The sequence below is a fragment of the Rhinolophus sinicus genome, chromosome 16, assembly GCF_057876585.1.
Source record: "Rhinolophus sinicus isolate RSI-liver-muscle chromosome 16, RSI-T2T, whole genome shotgun sequence".
In the NCBI taxonomy this organism is placed as follows: Eukaryota; Metazoa; Chordata; class Mammalia; order Chiroptera; family Rhinolophidae; genus Rhinolophus; species Rhinolophus sinicus.
In genome coordinates, this window is record NC_142516.1 from 117,731,190 (window position 1) to 117,752,868 (window position 21,679).

At 36.0% G+C, this 21,679-nt stretch overlaps 1 non-coding gene across 1 annotated transcript; it reads right to left on the minus strand.

Moving 5' to 3' along the window:
• Nucleotides 1-1,388: 1,388 nt before the first annotated feature.
• LOC141571383 (U6 spliceosomal RNA) lies at nt 1,389-1,495 on the minus strand. Its single transcript, XR_012496133.1, has one exon. It is a non-coding gene; the product is annotated as a U6 spliceosomal RNA (small nuclear RNA).
• Between the last annotated feature and the right edge of the window lie 20,184 nt (nt 1,496-21,679).

Below are 21,679 nucleotides of genomic sequence, written 5' to 3' on the forward strand. Positions count from 1 at the left end.
TTCTAGTTTTCCGTACCATGCTTGGAATTTTCTGGAATCTTCCCCTGTAAATTGCTATCAGGAAACCCCTCCACTATTCACTTCCGCGTTTCTGTAATTTATCCTTCAGATTGGCAGTACCCAAAACACAGCTAAGAAAGAGCAGGCAGATGGTTACTTTCTTTCCTCAGTGGTTCCAAAATATATGCCTTTGTGACAGATTTTACGGTAAAATGTGGACATATGTTGATGTAACAGTTGTTGAAATTAAAGTAAAAGGAGGCTAGAGAAAGTAACAAGAACACAAGATTCAGAAATTTACCCAGAACAGAGTTTTTCTATGTTCGCTTTCTCACAGACTATTAGTGTGGACACATCACACCCGTAGCTCCCTGGGCACTCAGAACCCAACCATTTTTAGGTTCCCCAGCCCATCCCAGGTTCACTGCCCTGATGGCAGATTCTGGCTTCTCCTCTGTGCATCACCACCTTTCTATCATGTTACTTTAGGCCCAAGTCCCCAGTTGTGCAGTAGATCTTAGTTTTGGAAGGGCTAAGGTAAGGAGCAGCAGTTTCCTTAAGCAATGCCGAGAGTAACTGCCCCATATTCCAAGCAAAATGACAGACTAAAGCACCAGGCACTCACTTCCCTGGACGAGCATGATTTGGCCTTAAAACACCCCTGGGTTCATCTTCTTTCACTTTTTAGAGTTGTTTGAGTATCTTCCTTTTTGCTGGCTTTGTTTGTTTGTTTGCTCCCTAGCTGCACTTACTGCATTCTGGATCTCAGACCTAGTGCTCACGCTTGGTTTGGACCTCCCATTACATACACATTTTGCAGTACATTGATCTGTTCAAATATTCAGTGGAAACTACTTCACAAACAGAAATATGGTATTTCATTTTGTTCAGAAGAATGCTATTGGCATATTTACACTCAAAATAACATTATATTGGGAGTAAATGAGTACATAGGTACACACATACCCTTGAAATGTTCCATATAATTTTAAATTAAATTTACTGGGGTGATAATGTTTAGTATAATTACATAGGTTTCAAGTGTACAATTCTGTAATACATCATCTCTATGTTACATTGTGTATTCACCACCCAGAGTCAGCTCTCTTTTCCATCACCATATATTTGACCCCCTTTACCCTCTTCTACCATCCTCTCTCCCCCCTTTACCCACTGGTAACCACTAAGCTATTGTCTGTGTCTATGAGTTTTTGTTTCTTTGTTTGTCTTGTTCCTTTGCTTCTTTCAGTTTTATACGTTCCGTATATTTTTAATACAAGTTCCTTTATGTTTTGACTTTGAAGTTAATAATAGTCCAATACTTGGGGTCAAAAACATGACAGGGTGATTTTTTTTTTAAAAGGGTGTGAGGAGGCTGGGGTACCGCACAAAATATGGAGCACTTCATGAATTTACATGTCATCCTTGCACAAGGGCCGTATTAATCTGCTCTGTATCATTCCAATTTTAGTATATGTGCTGCCTAAGTGAGCATGACACGGTGATTTTGGTGTCCTAGTGGGAAAATCTTCTCCATTTAATGTATTGGCTCAGATCTGCAGGTCATTCATTTATTTGTTCACCAAATGAATGTTTTTCTACTGCCTCGTAAGGGCCAGAGTGCTAGGCATTTGCAGGTTTGGGGATAAGGAGGATGGGCTGGGAGGAAAAAGACACCATCTATGTAAGACATTGACTGTGCTGTGAAGGGCTCATAGTTTAACAGGCCATAGGAGAACAAAGACGTGGACCTGTAAATAAATCATTTTACTTTAACTCATTAAGTGTTGCAATAAAAGAAGATATGAAGTCCTGAGTCAGTAATTACCAGGAAATGACCAACTGTGGCTCAAGGAAGCTAAAAATGCCTCATAGACTAGTCTAATAATTATGACGCTTCTGCTGTACTCGCACCATTGTTTAAGATTTATGCCCAGTCTAAAACCACATGACCTAATCATTTTGCATGTTTGTGGCTCTCCTTGGAGAAGATGATGAAGGAAAGGAAGCAGAAATTCCTTCAGCCACACTTCTGCCCCAGGACTGCTCTATCACCTTCTTTTTGTTAACTTTGCGACTATGCTTACTGCAGAAGAGAAAGTTTATGTCTGGCGTGGCAAGTGGAGATGAGCCTAGCACCCAGGAAGGGGATCCCGGATCCCTCCCTTTGTGCCAAGTATAGACCTGGGGAAAGTTTGAGGAAGTGGAGAAGGCCGCATGCTCCTTGAAGGCAGAGAGCATTCATCTGGTAAATGCTTTTTTATTCCCCTCAGTGCTGGGATGTGTGTCCAATGCCCATCTGAGGTGACTGACTCAGAGTGACAACAGGAGGGCCTGTATTCTCTTGCTAGAATGAGAAACTTGTAATATATGCATCATCAATCTTTCATTAGAGTTTCTGTTTAAAAAAAAATAAAAAAATTCTTAGGCTGTTATGTTTCCTGAATTAGGCCTTTCAAAATATTGTGCCCCTCCAGATAAATCTTACCCTGAGCCCAGGACATGGCAATGCATATGAAGGCAATTTGTCAATTGCTAAATCGTGAATGACTCAATCAGTATTATCTTTAGCTGTAGAGATGTCCCTTTGAAGTCAATATAAACCATGCATATGTAGGGTGGTAAGATAGAAATATCATTTTGCAAACAAATTTTAAAAAGACTCTTTCTTCTCTTGTCTTTCTTGTGATGAGAATGTGGTCACACATCTGCTAGCCAGGTTTCAGGGCTTTTTCCTCACTCCCTTCAAGTGCTTTCAGGAGCAAAGCACAGGAAAGACTTCTAGAGTTTGCTTCTCAGCAATCTTTAACACCTATTGCAGCATGCTAGGGCTGGATTGTGAGTTGCATTTTCTCATATGGAGGATATATGTTTGTCATCCTAAATAAGGTACAAGTGTTTATCACATTCTTATTTGGTCTTCCATTTGTCTTTCAATACATTTTTTCAATCTCATTTTTCAATCAATCCAAATCGTTTATTTTCCTCTATAAAACAGAAAAATGCCATACCTAGTTTGTCTTGTCTAAGCCTGTACTAACAGTACTTTCATTGTTAAGAGAGGTCTGCGTTTCTACATGTCTTTTTTGAGTCATGAACCACAGTGTTTAACATGGGAAGATAACTGCTGTAGCTATTCAGGAAATGAAGAACATTAATGAAATTCCTTTCATTAAAAAAAGGAAATAAAAAAGAAACAGCATGTCATTTTAATTTAATTATCTGAATACAGAGTTTCTTCATTTATTAAAGCCAAAAAGAAGTACTTTCGAAAAACTGTAATCCCAATTAACCTATATTTTATTTACTTTGGCTCACAAATGACACCTATAGTGATAATGTGTCAAGTGTCGACTTTCTGATTTATTTTTCATTATGTTGTACATTTTAGCCCTTGGATCAAAATATTCTTTACTCTTTACATATTTTGAATTAAAAAACAATTGGCTTAGCATCCAAGGACTAGCAAACTCTATACCTGTTTCTTTTCTCTCTGCGTTCTGTCTCCTTGTTATTCATCTTTTCAGTGACATGTTTGAAAGGAAGTTCAATAATTTATTCAATTTCTTTTCTAAGATGCTAAGAATTAACTTTGTGATAATTAATTAATTTTGGTCTTTTCTTCTTTTAATCAAAGTCACATGCTAAGTAATGTCCCTCAGAAGATGCTATTTTTACCTCTCCCATACTTAGTATTATACACATTACATATAGTAAAACATGAAGCTGCTATGTGAGAGCCAGTCACAGCTATTTCCATGGATGGAACTCTAGGTTGGCAATTGCAACAAAAAGAGTATTTTCATTTCTATCAAAACTTCCCAGCCAGTACTCTGAATCACTGTCCTGTAGCAGTTTTTAATGTAGTTATAAAGCTGTATTTCAGTTAGTAAAAATGATATCACTCCTTAGGTGGCTGTGCCAGTATAATAAATGTTTCAAATGTAAAGGAGATAAAAAATTATACCCAAAGATCCTTAGAAAGCTGTCCTGTGTGAAATAAGGAACCATATCTGTTTATGGCCAACACAGAGATTGGTACAGGATCACTTCCTAAATTGCAGGCTATATTTTGACAACCCCTTCTCATTATCACCCATTGCCTTCCCTTTCCGCATGAACACTTATCTGGAGGTCCTGGTCCTATTCTCCCAAGGTACAGGTGAGCATATTCTAAATAGATTACCGGATAAAGTAATTTGAGCATTAATGTTAATGACTCAATTTGTTACCCATAGAATATCCACATTTTAACCAAGATTTTAGGGTTTCAAATCAGGTGAATGATCAATGAAGGAATATCAGATTCTTTTATCTAGATATTTATACCTAAATATCTACAGAACCTTTATACCTTTAAACCTTTAAAAGGAATGACGAGATTTAGCCTTGGAGCAAGCTCATGGTCACTTCCCCTAGGGTCCGCCACATCTTCCTCTCCCTTTCACTCACTTACTCATCCCATAGCCGTTGTTCCTACCTTGTGTCTAGTACTGTATGAGGCTTGTAGTAATGAACAAAACTAGAAGCTGAAAAAAACTAAGAGATTTTCCATCATAATATGTCAGAGTCCCGAGATCATTCATCAAAAATTCAAGTTCCTTTTACCTTCCTGTTTCACTATCACAACATGAGGTTTTTCCTCATAGTCTTAAAATGTTGTTTTTTACCCTATATCCAGACAGCACTCATGAATCCAAGGAGAAAGGAGAGGGAAAGATAAAGGCAAAGTGCAAAAGGAAAAAAAAAAAAACGTCTTTTGAGTCTGTTTAAAAAATCTTTGTAAGCCCCACAGACTTCTGGTGAGTTCTTATTGGCCTGAACTGGGTCACATGACCACGCCTGACCAGATGTGAGTATTTCAGCTGGTCACACTGCTGCACTGAACACAAACTAGGTCTGTTATTATAAAAGGTGGGTAGAGTGAGTTCAGCATAGAAAACTAGCCATATCTGCCACAGGGCTCTAACTAGCTTGAAACTGGGACTGGGGAAGGCCAGTCTTAAGAAGTAATACTATACTTAACATAATACTCTCAGGATCCATTCATGTTGTCACAAATGGCAATATTTCATCTTTTGTGTGTGTGTGTGTGGTTACCAGAGGGGAAAGGGAAGAGAGGAAGGATGAAAAGGGTAAAGGAGGTTAAATATATGGTGACAGAGGAGACTAGAATCTGGTTGGTGAGCACCCAATGGAATATACGGATGATGCATTATAAAATTGCACACCTGAAACTTATGTAATGTTATTAATCAATGTTACCCCAATAAATTTAAATAAAAAGTGAAAAACAAAAGTAATATTATCATTAATACTAAGAAGAAGTGGCCTAGCCAAAGGGGTGAGTTAAGTCAAATTCAAGCTGAAAGAATAACCTGGAATGAAGGTAGGCATGAGATGAGTTGGACCTTGGTAGCTTAAAGAGTGTAAAGAAAAATAAATTGAAACTAATACTGGTGGAAATAGAGGAGCCTAACTCTCTGTTAGGTTAGAAAGATAAACAAAGACTGTCATGTAACATTAAGACATAGGTTTGAATCCATGAGCACTGGCAAGTACTGGCATGCTTTAATGGAGAATTGACTTCATGAATGGGAGTTTTTAAAATACTCAGGATTTTTTCAATGAAGGCTAAAGAGAAGAGAAGGGAATATGGAAACAGCATTTTCCTTCAAGAGAGGAAAGACATGATGTTATCCCAGACTACTCTAGAAGCAGGAGACTGGAGAGTTGTAGAATTCTTTAGAGTGACGGGACTAAGTGATTGTTTTGATGTGGTCTGTGGAAGGGAGAAGGGACTTGTGAGAATGAGAATGAAAATCCCAGTGCTGCCAGGTTCGTGACCCAGGAAACTAGTGATGGTGTCAGTGCTGAGATGGGGAACACAGCCTTGGGGAGAGGGTAGACAACAATCAGTTACCTTTTAGACACTGGTGCTGGAGGTGTCTGCTGGATATGCAAAAGCTCTTTTTAGTGCACAGTTTGATATTAGCATCTAGACCTCAAGGGAGAGCTTTAAGAAGAAGACTCAGCTTGTATTCTTGTATGTATAGATATACAGATCGTAACTGAAGCCGTGGGAATAGATGAGAATATCCTACAAGAGTGGGTAGAGAGAGAAGACCAAGACAGAACTTCTGTTTTCGGACTGAGGAAATATTGAAGTATATGGCTGGAGGGACAGAGATAAGTTGAGACAGCAAATCCAAAGGGAGGACAGAGATGAGATAGAATTTACAAATGAATAATATAATAGTGGCTTGTTTTATGTAAAGAAAGGTGAGTGTTGTTGCAAGAGATTTCATGAATTAGTAGGCAATACTGACCTAGCTGGGTAGAGGAATCAGCCACGCCTAGGCAAAGTCAGGCAGAATTCAGGCCAACATACTTCATTCCCAGTCATGTAGAATATTAAGTACCGAAAGTGCATCTGCATATCTTCAATTCCATCAATAAGGAGATAGGCAGGTCCTCGAGAAAACTGTGAAGGAGTTGAGTGAAGTCTGTGTCAGATGCCTTTGGACTGCCCTTTATTTCCTTAGCTCCACTGGCCTCCCTGATCCAATTTCAGCTCCTATTTTATGTTTAGCTACAGAAATTTCTCTCAGTTAAAATGAGATAGGCTCTAATTACAGTTATTTACTTTTTGTAGAAATGTGTTTATGTCAAAGTGTTATTTTCTAGGCTTTAAACCTTATATTTCTAACAACAATAAGATTGACTTTATTTTAAATTTGTAAGTAAGACCTGCAGGTTATTGGGTCAGAGTCTTTGCAACAGTCTTTCAAAGAGTGCTGAGGGGATTGGGTAAGAACATATGATAAATGTCCCTCCCCTGCCTCCCCACTTGCCTACGGAGGATGACCTCTGGGGGCTTAGTGCTAAGGGCTCCGGACATGTCTGCCACCTTTGGCAGTATTTTTAAGTGACTCCTATAGACTGTCCTCTCCTTGCATCTTCACTCTAATTTATCTGCCCCTATTTCTTTCCCTCAAGATTTCCAGATGCCAGGAGAACATTCTCCTGGTGTCCTTCTCCTCTTTCTATCCCTTAACTCCCTGGCCAGGATTTTCACTCTTTTAGCCCAGGAGACTGAACTGCTGCTCCAAGAATGCCTGGGTTGTATGACAGAGAGGTAGACATGGAATGGGAACTTACAGCCCTCCATAAAGCATGTGGAATCTCAGACTTGGGACACCTAGAAATAACATCAGAGAGTAGAGAGAGGAAATCTCAGTTGCTGAGAAATTACATCAGAAGACTCTGCGTGTTTACATGTAGGGGATTTGTATATGTATGTGAGTGGGGAACATGAGACAGAAGATCGGATGGATGGGACTGGTGGGTGCCCGTTGACCACGATAAATAAAAAATACATGGTTTCAGATGCCACATACTGCATTAAACTCAGATTTTGGATGTTAGAATAATGAAAAAAAACCCTCTGAAACTCTGGTTCACATAAGAGTAAATATTTTTCTCATTAATGTGAAACATTTTTAACATATATGCCTAATAATTATGTAGTATAATATGTATGCTACATAATTAATGTGAAACATTTTTAACATATATGCCTAATAATTATGTAGTGTAATATGTATGCATATCCTACTGTATAGACAAAGATAGATACACACATATTTAACATATATGAATTGAATACACACACATATAGAAACCTTTGACCCATTAAAAAATTTCAGATCAGCTGGAGTTTCTACCACTTTCTCTTTCCTCCATTAGCAGTTTCCTTGAGCCATTGTCACCTTTAAACACCTGATTTCCATGACATTATATATGGAAGACTCCAAGCAAAGGTCCACTTCCTTTTAATAGGTCCATAATCATAGATTCTGGGTTTCTAGGATGCTGCTCTCACTTTTTTTTGGAAATTGAATTGCTTGAAAGAGTGATATAAAAGTTAAAAATGAATTATTAAATTATTTCTCATCCCAAACAGCATAAATGAGAAACAATTTACCACGTAGGAAGGAAGCGGAGGGAATTCCTTCTGTTCTACAGAGTGGTTGCCTTTGAGTGGACCATAGTTGCCTTTTGAAAGCCAACCTTTCACTTGCGTTCATCGGTGACAATAAATTTAAGACTTGTACCAGAGAGTGGAGGGAGAAAAATGAAATACTTTGTCAGAGCTAGGCTGTACAGTTATTTTTTTTGTTAGAGATATAAGAGTTTGTAAGAAAGTACCCCTCAAAGACTGGAAGGCTTACATGTGTTAATACATTCTTTGCAGATGAAACTTTTAAAGAAAAAGCCACTGATAGAATCCTGTAAATATACACGCACAGAAACAGATGTGGGCATAAATGGCAACACTATTTAAAATGATCTAATGTATATATCCTCACAAGTCAGAAAAGTGCAGTCAAAAACTGTATTCTTCTGTTTTCCTTTTAAAAGTCATCTCTTTCTATATTTTTCTTCTCAAAAAATGCTTTCACAGGCCATGACTTTGAATCTTTCCACCTGAGAGCTGCAACTGCTTCCCCAGATGGGTTGGTACTTCTCATCTCCAAGGGGAGTGGAACCAAAGCTTCAGCTGGCTTTAACCTCTGGGTGCTTTTAAAATGTGCAGCTTTCCAAACTCCTGTCCAGGATTCTGATTTAGCAGGCCTGGGATGGACACAGAAGTATGCATGTTTACCAAACAAACCAGTGGCTTTTAATATAGGGAATCATACCAAGTAAACACTGCCCAAGGGCTAATCTTGTTATTAATTACTTGTTGTCAGCTAAAAGCATTTTTTAAAAACAAAACAAAGCCACACACACTTTAAGCTTTACGGAAACTTTCACAACAAAGATTATTTTCTAAATATTCTCTCCTCTGCCTAAATTTCAAGACTGTTCCTCCATATAGTGTCTTTCTCACATAATAATCAAAGTTTTAAATTCTGTATTTCACTTCGCAAGAATCACAGAATGGTTACTTAGCAGCCGGCAAGACCTGCAGTTACTGTAGACTCTGTACCTTCTCGCTTTAGCTCCAAGACGTAACACACACAAGTGATGTTCAGAGTTATGACTCTGGAATTCTGCAGTGTCCTGACAGCGAAATCATTGTGAGTGTCCTTACTTATTTCCTTAGGCTGAATTCCTAAAAGTGGAATTTCTGGATCAAAAGCAAATGTTTACTCTAAAGCCTCAGTATTTGCCAAATCACAGTATTAAGAAGTAATAATCATAACAAAATCAAGCACACGAATGCTTACAGTATGCTAGGCACTGTAGCTCAATCATCATTACCTTAGAAAATGAATGCTATCATGACACCCATTTTAAAGGTGGTCAAACAATTGAGACTTAAAGGACTTAAAAAATTGGCCAAGGTCATACAATCAGGAAGTAAGAAAACCAGGACCGAGACGTAGGCCTTCTCCCTACCCTTGTTACTAACCACCAGGTTATGCTGTGTTTTGAAAGGTTGTATTAATTGAAACTCTCACCACATGTACCCAGGAATTCCTATTTCCCTGTACCCTAGCTGACCCTGGATATTACTTTTCATTTTCAAGTTTCTTTTTATTATTTCACTGAGAGCAATTACTGGTGTAAGGAATGAACTAGTTCTAGAACTCAAGCTATTATACCCACACACTATAAAGATTAATTCTTTCCCCCAAGGTTTTCTACTGTGTAGTTGTATGCGGAGGGCAGATTATACAGTCTTTATGTACTTGGTAGTAAAATGATTCTCTGACCCTATCTAACACCATGTTTAACTGAATTAGGTGCCATGGTGGGACTGTAGTGATACTGAAATCCCTGTCACTGATTATGTGATTTGGGGGAAGAATTTGAATTGCTGTAATATCATCTATTTATGTCTGACTTCCAAATTCAGTTTCTTCCAACATGGATTTGATACTGCTTTGAATATTCAAATACATAATAAGCAGAGCAATTAAAAAGAAAACAAAAGAACTAATTTTAGCTAAACAGAAAGAAGAAATAGATATATCATTCGTAGGGTTTGTTTATTATTGCAGCTAAGTTCTAAATTTAGTTCTGAGTTCTTGACAATGGAAACACAAAGAATTCTATAGTTTCCATTATCCTCCCCAAATGGAAGCGTGTAAGTTCTTCATGAGAGTAAACTTTCTGGCTTTAAAATTAGAAATAGTAGCTAAAATAATGGAGGATGCCTTCAGACTACAGTGCTGCAAACAGAAATAGTCTTCAAATGAGTATTTTTCATATTTGACACTAAATATACTTTTTAATGAAACTGTATTTGTCAAAGTTGGCTTATAAAAGTTTAAGAAAATAAGGTGATGACCTATTCCAAGTGAGAAATAATTACCCCAATGAATCTTTCTACGTGATTTAATACTAATCAGTTTTCTGATCCTTAAATGTATGGTATTCCGCAATCTAATCTATTAGAGGATATTGATTGAGACACTGAAAATTATCTTACTATGGCCATTCCTGCTTCAAAACATATTTTTTGAAGCTCTTAAGTGTATCTGGATGGTGAAAATTCATAGATTTTTCTCTAATCAGAACAAGCTCGTATCTTCTGCATGAAATCTACCCGCCCCCCCCCCCGCCCCCCCCAAAAAAAGATTTCACCATGCAGAGGTCTTCTTTGGGTACAATATAACCAAACTATATTGTCTTAGTGTAAGTCTAAGGTTATATTTTCCAAAGCTGAAATTTATTGTTAATATGATCAGAATCAGAGTGGTAGCGGTCATTGTTTTATCCAGTTTCCAAAGTGGTTTAACCATATTTTCCCTACACTTTAAATGTGTTGAGCCACATTTGTGTATATTTACATTTTTTAGAAGCTAATTAAGTTATTTTGAAAAATCAGGAACATATTCCTTAAATTATAATGTTGAAAACTTTTACCTAATACTTCAAATTTTGGATATTCATTCTAAAAGGTATTCAAAATGTGGGCCAAAAATTTTGATCTTTAGTGGTGCTCTATGTAACAAGAGAAACTGTGAACCCTGAATGCCTGACATTATAAAAGTATTTAATTATGGTACCCTGGATTATTTAGCTATTGATTATGGTTTAGAGACCATTTAGAATCCAAGCTCCTTGAGGAAGGTAATGTTATGTGTTTTGTTCTTTTCTATATTCCCAGTATCAGAAGTGCTCATAATGCTCAGCTGTGCACTCAAGAAACATTTCTGTGATGAATATATATTTAGTCATTTATTAAGTAATTTTTACTCAGTGAAGCTTAAGTAGGCACGTGACATTGTTCTACATATTTAAAACTGTTAACCATTTTAATCCTCTAAACACCACCATGAGGTAGTGACAATTATCTTTATTTTACAAACAAGGACAGAGTGACATAGGAAGTTAGAGACCTTCTTCAGGGTTATACAGCTGTAAGTGTTTCAGCCAGCATTTGAGCTCATGCATTTTATTTCCAGTGTCCATATTCTTAACATCTACTTCCCGTTTTAATAATATGTACAAAAATGGTAGTTTGAAAGAATGGAGAATAGTGTTCTGATCTTTTAACTTGGTGTGTTGGTTGGAGTATAAAATATTCCTCCTTGACAGAACAAATAAGATTGCTTCCAAAGTTTTTTATGAAGAAATAGAAAATGTTTTTAAAAAGCTGTGTTTAATGGATGAAACTCTTTGAAATAATATGTTAATATAATCCATATTTACCTGTTTGACAGCAGCATGGAGGTTAAAACAAGGTTACTATAGCAGAACCAAAATAGAGTTTCACTGACTCCTTAGCCTTCCTCTATGGAAGGCTATTTAAGCCCATAGAATTAAGCTGTGAAGCTTAAATTCTACCCCCCAGTGAATTTTGGGGTTCCTTTTGGGGATGCTGTATAAGGGAATATCATAGGTTGTTTTAATTTTTTTCTGGATCATTCTTCCTCTTTGTTGTGATTAATTCTGCTAAAAGGTTCTGTCTGAGGGGCCCTGCCTAAAGGGTATCTGTCTAAAAGTCCTCTCCTGAACTGGCAGTTGTTGGTCCAGCTGCCTACCTCAGCTCACCGAGTTCATAGTTCTGACACTCCACATTGAGCCATACTTTTGCAGAAATGAGAAAGTAGTAGTGCCTAATAATGCTTTTGTTCTTAATGGGATTGTAATAAATGACTCTTTTGGGTTTTATTCGCTGTTTTACTACAGCTCCTTTTCCTAGAATTAACTATGTTGTGCTCAGAATCAATTCTACAACCCACTCCACTATCCTTTCAGTCAACACATTTATTTTAAAGATTATATTTCAAGAAATCTTCCCACCTGTCATTTAAATAAAGCCTTGCTACTTTGACCTGACTAGTCTTCCAGATATGTCCAGACATGTTGAATCCTAGGTTTAACATCATTTAGGTTCAAACTAGGGTTTATACTACACGAATATGAAAACATGTGAAAAGTAAATATGATTCTGTTTTGCAGATATTCTTGTTTTACTATTCTTGGTGATGTCCCCTTCAGTTTGAAGTGGAGAAAAAGGTTGCCCTCTAGAAAGTTAAACTTTAAGATCAGTTCCTTAATTGATCATCTCATATCCCAGGGAGAAAGGAAAATGACCTTTGGGTCTGTGAGACTGTAACAACTTTGCACATGTTAACATATGTAAGGGAAGACTAGCAAGGAAAACCATCACAGGAGAAGTTGGGTGATATTGGAAGCCTAGGAAAATGGAAGTTAAGGAAACCAATGATGGCAGAGCCCGCCAATAACTCTTAAAGAAAGAAGAGTCTTTGGTCAACAGACGTCAACTATTCCTATCCTATTATAAGGGCATCTCTAATGAGGATAAGTTGCAGGATGTCTTTCTGCACAGACTACTTGGATACCATTGGCAACACCATCCTAGTTGTGAGAGTGATGAATCAGATTATCACACCTAATGCCATGAAATATTTAGTTCAGTTACTTTCCCTCATTCTGATCGATGTACTTTGATATTACAACTCTTTCTACTGTTACTACCACTACTGGTCCTCTTGAATGATTAATATGTGACAGCATTTAAATACATTATCTCATTTAATTTTCAGACCAACTGTATGAGGTGGGTAGACTATTGTTCTAATTATTTGGACAAAGAAACTGACTTTCAAAGATGTGAGTCAAGATTTGCCTGATTAAATTGTATCTTTAACTTGCAATTTGACTTCAACATGTGTCTGTCTGTAGAAAAATCAGAGAAATAATGGAACATTAATTTCTCTTATAAAACAACTAAATTTTTCTTTGCGGACTAAATGAGTTACAAGCATTAAGCATCAAACACTGTATGTTCATTGGGGCCAAATAGTTGCTTGCATTTCCAAAATTTTATTTCCTTTTGATAAAATTGGATTTTGGGGGGGCACAAATTTTGCTTCTTTTCTTGGATGTTATTTATTGTTTTAATAATGGTAGGAAAGTATATAGAGTATAAAATAATCAAAAGCTGATTTACTATAGAAATCGGACCAATGTATCTAGGATTTATTGTTTTTACCCTCTAAAGTCCAAATTTTTCTATTCTTTGGCTTATGGTTCCTTTCTGTCTTGACACGCTTCATGATTATTTTGCTTTTAGTTCCTGTACAAGGTTAAAATTGATTTTTCAGAACTTCCAATAACAATTTATAAAGGATATAACTCCAAAGGTGGCATTTCCAACTGAAGTGCTTAGCTTATATCTGTTAATTTAACATCACAAACTCCTTTCTTTAGCACAATAATTTATTTCTTAACAGAGGATGTGTGAAGGACAAAAAGTGTGCTATGTTAAATGGTACTATTTCTGCCAAAGTGTTCTTGAGACATTCACATTATATATGGAATGCAATAGCCACTATCATTAACTCAGAAGTGCTTTGATGTGAAGGGAGATCTCTCACTAACGCATATTTAACATTTACACATGACGGTTCTGCAAAATTTAAGAATTATTTATTGAATTAACTACCAACAATTTACTAACAAAGCGTGTAATATTTGTACTTTCATAAGCAATGGATGACTATGTGTACATGATCTTTACATTTTTAGTGTTACTTTGGTTGTGTTATTCTTTGATTCTATTTGGCTGTCTTCACTGTCCTTATTTTGACATCTTGAAAGGCCTCCATGCAGACCTTGTTCCCAGTATATTGCTAAATACTGGTCTAATGAGAGAGGGAAACTTCCAAAATGTAGAAAAACACAGTGTAAGATGAGTCTGGTCTATACATTTCAAATGTTTTTCAATCATGCTATACCATCAATTTCTTCTTTTCTTTTGGTGTATTGTATTTTTTATATGGGATAACAATTGTTATTATTCTTATCATCAACTAATATGACGGCTTAGGGACATTGCAGTGATGACCGACATTAAAGTAGCTTTTGGATTTAAATCCTAAGGATAAGTGTCTGAGCTATTTTGTAGTATTGTTAAGGAATATTCATAATCACGCTCTTTGTCACTCTGAGCTTCTATTACTTCAATATACCTATCTGGCTTTAAGTCACCTGTAAGCCAGGACTCGTCTTGGTATTGGCAATGCCTAGGACCTGGCCTTTGCCTCTCGTGTGACACTGTAGGTGCTGAAAGAATATCAACTGGGTAGACCTGAGTTCACCTGAGGACAAGACTACTGATGCTCAGGAGTCAAAGATTATGTAGAGCCAGCATTTTTCTTCTTGAATATATCTTAGGAAGAAGGTCATTTTAAAACTCAGAGGAGCTTTTCAAAGAAAGCGTTATTAAGCTCCATATATCTCAGGTCCTGTTTTATTTTTTGCCAAGAAAATGAGCAACATTTTAGAATCAATACAATATGCTCAGAAATTTCTGCAGTTTCTTTAAAACATTAAACTAAGTATGACAGTTTCATTAGACCAATGAGTTGGTTGTGCTAGTTAGTTTTCTAGCTCTGTACCAACAGTGAGATATGTAAATAAGAAATTAACTCTTAATGCTCCTGAATAAGCCTTTTCAAAAGTGAGATATTCTTTGCTCACTTTTTCTTTTTTTGCCCACTTTTGTATTCTATTACATTTCCTTGAGTCCTTTGCTTCTTCCCTCTCTTCCTTCAGTGGTTCCTAATTACTGACTGAACTGAAGACTGCACCAGTCTGTCCTGAAGTGAGAAAAGTTAGTATAATATGGTGGATTTTAAATAAAGTTATTATTTTTTTAATCCTGAAATATTGTTCCTTATTCTGATATTGTGCCCCTCCCCCTATTTTGCTTAGAACATTCTAGTTTTGAAATATCATTGTTATAATGATTTTTTATCTTTTGTTTTAAAAAGCGTTCTAACTTGACAGAAGTTTTTAAGGTTGGTAACTCTGTGTTAATCCCTAACTATATATTTGGAATTTTATTGATCTGTGAAATTCAAAGTTTGGCAACCACAACTGTAGACAAAACTTATAATCAAGTTGTAATATTTACTTCCAGATTTTTCCAAAAGGGAACACACTTGGCAACAGAGATTAGAAATACTTTCAAAAATATGACAGATGATTTTTCACATCAAATAGGTGATAAGTCACTAACTGTCAAGTTTCCACTTGACCATTATCTTTTATTCAACGTTTATCCTCCTTATTCCTGGTAATAAATCATAACTTTAGTACTTTCATATTTATGCTGAAAATAGTCACCACTTGGGTCAAACTCCAGGAAAGAAGGCTGTCAGATGTGTTTTATCTTGTGGTTCTCATGTCATCTCATCTTAATGTATGATGTACAAATGATGCTGCTTTGAGCCTGGATGTGACTCAAGCCACAAACTTAAAAGTAAGTTTTAAACACGTTCTTCCAATTTTTAAATAATCATGTGATTGAAAATAAAACAGAGTTGGAGGATTGCATCCCAAGGTTTAGTTTTGAGTTGCGGTTTATGATGAGTCGGGGATATATTTTTCTGTACAGTTTTCAGCAGAAGATCATTTGGAGAATGTAACCATCTGCACAAAGAGAAATGAGGAATTTTATTCCCAAAAGTTCCATTAAGGTGATATTAGATCTTTTTTCTCCACCTAGCTGTTTAGTGTAATGTGCAATGAAACAGATAAAATGCATAGTTTTGCTAAATGCTAGTTATGGAAGAAGACTCTGATATGACAAAAGTAGAATGAATTTGTAAAGTCTGGATAAAGGATGCTATTTTCAAATATAAAATGTAAGTCCTAAATATAACAGACAGAAGGTGTTATCTGATTTCAATTCTTGTGTAGGTATCAAAAGTATAAAAATATTGTTTTGTTTACATACCTCAATACCTTATACATGGAAGGCACTAAATAATATATTTGGTTGAATTAATTCTGTTTATATTTATTTTATTTACCAATACAAACTATACAGTTATATTATATAAAATTGTACTTTGTCTTCTGTCAGTAAGAATCCATAATTTGCCAAATGCTTAAAAATTCATAGAGAAACAAGCAAAATATTACATGTTATCCATACCTCAAATAACTTTAAAGTTATTTTATTGTCAAAGTTAAGTCTTATATAATTTGGTATTCATCTTAATTTTTGCCCATAAAAAATACTTAAAAGATAGCAATACAGGAAAGCAAATTTTGAAATGGGTTCACAGTAATTCTATATAGTCTTACATACAGGCAAAATTTTGTCTTTCAATTTTTTTCCTATCCACATTTTAGAGTCTGTGTCTAGAATTACCACAAATCAAATAGTAATATATAGAATTAATTTTTAAAATCTGAGGCAGTTTTTCAGTATAGTAAGAATTATAGAATGGAAGAAAGAAGCCCTGAGATCTAGTTCGGCTTTTTTCTCTATAAAATGAGGTAATGACTAAACCATCTGCAGTATTCCTTCAGATTTATATTTCTAAGCTATAAGGAAGACATTTTTGAACATTAGCTGAAAGGGTAGTAGAAAGTAGTAAAAGGTTCATTCAAAATATGAACCTTATTCTATAACTTCTGAACCATTTGTTGATGAAATCCTTTCCATCTCACTAAAAAGTGTGGTACCTCCTTTGTATTCCTTCTCTAATTTGCACAAAAAATTGCTTGAATTTTTATGGGACCCTGTAGTGTTTTGTGCTTTGCATTTTGACTACAGTGACATATATGTACTTTAGTTATCTTCTCTCTCAAAGCACAGCTATTTTACCACTTTGTTCAGTTTTCTAACCCACAATTGTGTCTGGCACAGTGTCTTATACAGCATGCTAAATAAACATTTATTAAATAATTGATTAAGCTATTGCAGAAGGTATTAGCCAAGGGCTTACTGAATAAACTATAGCATTCAAATTATTCATTTATTTACTCAGCAAACACTTGCTGAAGTTTACTACGTACCCCATGCTGGACTGGACGCTAGAGATAAATACAGTTGTTGGAATTAAAGGAGCTCTAAAACTAGCAGGCTGACATTTAACAAATAAATTACCATATTGTGTGACATGTCAACAGCATAGAAAGTGATGGTGTGTGGATGACAGTAAAGACTACTCGGACTAGAGGATGTTACTTCTGAGCTGGGTATTAAAGAATGACTGTATTTGTGAAGCAGACCCCGTGTGTGTGTGTGTGTGTGTGTGTGTGTGTGTGTGTGTGTGTTAATCCAGGAAGACGGAATGATCTGGGCCTTCCCACAGGTGAGAAATGGCACGGCACTTGGGGGAAGGCTTCAAGAGGACAGGATATAAACAGCAGGGAAGGCGTGGAAGAGGGGTGGGGAGAGACGAGGCTGTGGGCAGAGCTTCACTGTAAGTGATGGGGAGACACTGACCAGTGTTAGACAGGGCAAGTACCAATCACTTTAGTAGCATTGTGGAGAAGTTTTAGGGTTGAGCGATTCCAGAGGTAGGAAGACCTTCTTTGGAAGCCATTTTGAAAGTCAAGAGATCTGGGGAGAGATATTAAGTCTGGGACTTGGCTCATGTCAGAGGTGATGGAGGGCAGCAGATGGTTACCCAGCTGTTTATTGCTCTGACACAGAAATTTTAATTTTCACTTACATTAACTTGCATGCATTATTTCCTAGGACAACATTTAAACTTAAACAATAAAAGTTATGAGTAAAAAGAACACTCTAAAAGTTATGCTCACAGACGGACAAAAATTGGAGAAAGAAAGGCATGACAGGTGTGTTCTTGCTAATTAGGTTTTAGAACATGGTAAAAAGGCTTCTTGTATGTGTCAAACCTGTCACAATACAAATTTTCTGAAAGAATTAAAAAAAACAAAACCTACCTTTTCAGTTTAGTTGACTTTATTACATGTAAACTAAATGATTGATGTCAACATACTTCTTTGTGTGTTTGTTGGGGAGGAGTGGACCATTACAGATTTATTTCACCCTGCGGTTGTATGGAGTAGCATTCACAACAACCTTTATTGGAGGATGGGGTGGTGAGCTTCACATAGTACATAAGTTTTAACCAGCAGCCTGAAGGAGGACTGGGGATAAAAGTAGGTGGATTTCAAAAGGAAATGCAAGTATGGCATGTGCAGCAGAGAGCTACAGGAGTGAGTTCTGTTGGTGTTTTCTGCATAAATCTCTGGCAGAGAAATCTGGCACTGGAACCCTGGTCTGGGGAGCCTGGTGTGAAGCTGGACCCCTCACTCCTCTGGAGGACCTCTGCAGCTGAGATAGTCTTCTTGATTTTTACCTGCCACACATGGGTCTGGGACCAACCCGTTCTGTGTCTCTGCCCCTCCTACCAGTCTCGAGGTGGCTGTCCGTAGTTGTAGGGCTTCAGTTCAGCTAGGGTTCAGGTAATTCTCATGATGGTTGTTCTGTAGTGTAGTTGTAATTGATGTGGTCCTGAGAAGAGGTGAGCACAGTGTTTACCTACTCTGCCACCTTCGTCTATTACTTTTATTAGTCACCAAAAATCAGTGAAATTCATCATAAAGAGGCATTTTATGTTGTATCCCACATATATTTTTAACTTTTTATTATGGAAATTTTAAATATATACAAAAGTAGACATAGCATAATGAACCCTAATATACACATTATACAGTGTTAATGCTTATGATCTCACAATCTTGTTTCCTCTTACCCGTTCTCTATTATTTCATTTTAATTTTCAGATTTATTTTCCTTCTTTTATTATTTTGAAGCAAATCCTAAGCATCCTATCATTTCATATACAGAATTTCAAAATGTGTCTCTTAAGATGAAAATTCTATTTTAAAAAACCATAATATGTTTATAGCACTTAAAAATTAACAATAATTATTATATTTCTACCCAGGGCTCAAATTTCTCATTATCTCTTAAATGTCATAAATACAAAAGGTTCCTGACTTATGATGGTTCGACATAATTTTTCAACTTCATGATGGCGCAAAAGCAATATGCATAATAAATTACATGAAATATTCAACACTGTGTTATGATATAGGCTTTGTGTTAGATGATTTTGCCCAGCTATAGGCTAATGTAAGTGTTCTGAGCTTGTTTAAGGTAGACTAGGCCAAGCTGTGATGTTCTGTAGGTTAGATGTATTAAATACATTTTGATCTGCAATATTTTCAACGTATGATGAGTTTATCAAGGTACAGCCCCATTGTAAGTCAAGAAGCATCTGCAGATTTTTAATTATTTGTTTGAGTCTGGACCCAAATAAAGTAAACAGTTGCAATTGCCTACCACGTTTAAGTCTTAATTAATCTGTAGTTTCCCCTTCCTCTTGCTATCTTTCTTGAAATTTATTTGGTTAGGGCACTGGGTCATTACCCTATAGAATTCCCCCCAATCTGGATTTTGGGCATTGCAACCCCATAGTGTAATTTAACATGTTCCTTTGCTCTCTGTATTTCCCGTCAATTGGTAATTGAATCTAGACCTTAGATCAGACCCCAAATCAATTCTTTTTGGAGAGGGGGCAAGACATCTTTATAAAAGTTGTGTCTTTTTCATTAGGACACTTAAAACGACCGGTGTGTTATCTTATCATAATGTTATCATCTATTGGTAGACAATGCTTAGATCTTCATATACATATTTTAACTTTAAAAGTTTTGATGGAAAAACTATTGAAATGGATTTTCTGAACAACCAAAATTTGTTGAGAGAGCATAGGTAGTACCACCTGAGATTCAAAAAATAAAAACACTGTTTAAAAAACCATGGATACAAATAATTGCTAATGACCCCATCAAAGGTTTGTGTCATTTATCCAAATTATATGCCATGGATCAGCAAGCACCTTGACAGGGAAACTTCTTTATGTGTGATATAAATCACCAAATGCTTTCTTATTTAAAAACTGGATGATGATCATAGCTCTGTGACTCCATAAATTTGAGTTTCTAATATTATGCAGAAGAACATAAAACCTGTTTATGCATTAGAATGCAGCAATAATGTATCTTTTTGCAATCATTGGCATAACTGAATCTAACTTGCCTATAGCATGCATAATGACAAGTTTGCAAAATGATCAGAATTTTAAATTTTAATTCACCTGCAATTCAAACCCCTGCAGCAATTAAAGAGAAAATCACACATATCAAACCAACAAATGCCTTTAACTGAGTAAGATGCAATTTAGAGGAAGACTGTTTTTATATGTCCTTTGAGGCTATCACAAAACTGGAGTCTAATAGATATGCCTGCATATTAACATAAGTCTTGATTGAAATAATTTTTTTCTGCAACTTCTTTAAAATAAAGATTCGTAGAAATTAAACAGAAAACATGTTAGTTTGGGATGCCCAAATGGTTGTTTTCTCATGTTTTTGGCTAGTTCTATGGAGGCAAGTATTAAATAAAAAGTTGAGATATTTATCTGGATCAAGAGTTGGCAAATGTTTTCTGAAAAGTCCAGATTGTATTATTTTAGGCTTTGAGGGTCATGTGGTCTTTGTCACAACTACCGACTATGCTATTGCAGCATGAAAGTAGCCTTAGATAGTATATAATGATGAACATGTCTGTGTTCCAATAAAACTTTATTTATAAAAATGGGCAGTGGGTCTTATTTGACCTGTGAGTTCTAGTTTGCTCATTCTGGCCTGGATAATTCAAGCCATTTGTTTTTTCAACCGTTTTCACCTACTGAAGAAAATATTTTTTTCTTCCTCTAAATCATCACGGTTGCCCTCTGCCCCCTAACTGAGTTCAACAAAAGGAAGCTTAATTCTCGACTTCATTTGATATGTGTAGACACAGGTTTTGTTATATTTTCAAAGCAAATTCTTTGAGAAGGTCAGCCACCTGTCTGAGTTTATTAGAATTAATGAAGGATAAGAATGGATTGTCCTATATAAAACAAAAGAAATCTGCCATAGGAAGTTCAATACTTCAAGGAGGCCTTGTGCTTTTTACTTGGTTTCATAAAGTAACCACTTCACAGTTGAATTGAAAAGAAAAATTGGACACCAGAGAAAAGAGAGAGAGAAAGATTTTATTTGTCAGGGTAAGAAATCAATTATTAACTATAACATTAAACATGAACTTTGTATTCCTGTTATTTCAAACAACAAAAATAACAACAAAATCCTCACGATTCATTTAAAGCTGGCAATTCACCTTAAAGAAGCTGGATAAATTGTTGCATTGTCAGAAATCAAAAATAAATATGGTTGATATAGCTTACATTTGTTTGCAATTGTGTTACAACACAAGATTATTCAATTGTGTAAAATAATCATTCCTTGCAAAGATGGCCCCTCATTCTTAAAAAGTTTTAAATGCTACATTTTAATGTAATTTATAAGT